Raw genomic sequence first — 429 nt, 5'->3', positions numbered from 1 at the left:
CTGGGCTCCGGCGATCCTTCCGCCTCAGCCTTCCAAGGAGCTGGAACCACAGGCGTGTACCACCAAGCCCGGCAAATTTTTTGATTTATTGTAGAGATGAGGTCTCATCAAGTGACCCGCGCTGGTTTGAACCCCTGGGCTCAAGCGGTCCTCTCGCCTCTGCCTCCCAAAGTGCTGGGATGACAGGCATGAGCCACCGCTCCTGGCCTTTGTTTTATTTTTTGTAGAGACAGGGTCTCATTATGTTGCCCAGGTTGGTCTCAAACTCCTGGGCTCAAGCGATCGTCCCACCTTGGCTTCCCAGAGTGCTGGGATGACAGGCGTGAGCCACCGCGCCCAGCCCCTCTCTCTTTAAAAAACAAAAAAAAACACCGGGCTCGGTGGTTCAGCCTGTAATCCCACGCCTTGGGAGGCTGAGGTGAGTGGATT

General features: G+C 55.7%; 1 protein-coding gene across 1 annotated transcript in view; it reads right to left on the bottom strand.

Moving 5' to 3' along the window:
* The window catches only part of TMIGD2 (transmembrane and immunoglobulin domain containing 2), a 7,453-nt gene that overhangs the window by 3,299 nt on the left and 3,725 nt on the right, over window positions 1–429 (bottom strand). The window lies entirely within an intron of this gene.

Source organism: Carlito syrichta, unplaced genomic scaffold, assembly GCF_000164805.1.
Source record: "Carlito syrichta isolate Samal-C Ts95f unplaced genomic scaffold, Tarsius_syrichta-2.0.1 Scaffold101994, whole genome shotgun sequence".
Lineage (NCBI taxonomy): Eukaryota > Metazoa > Chordata > Mammalia > Primates > Tarsiidae > Carlito > Carlito syrichta.
This window is presented reverse-complemented; position numbering and strand designations above follow the sequence as displayed.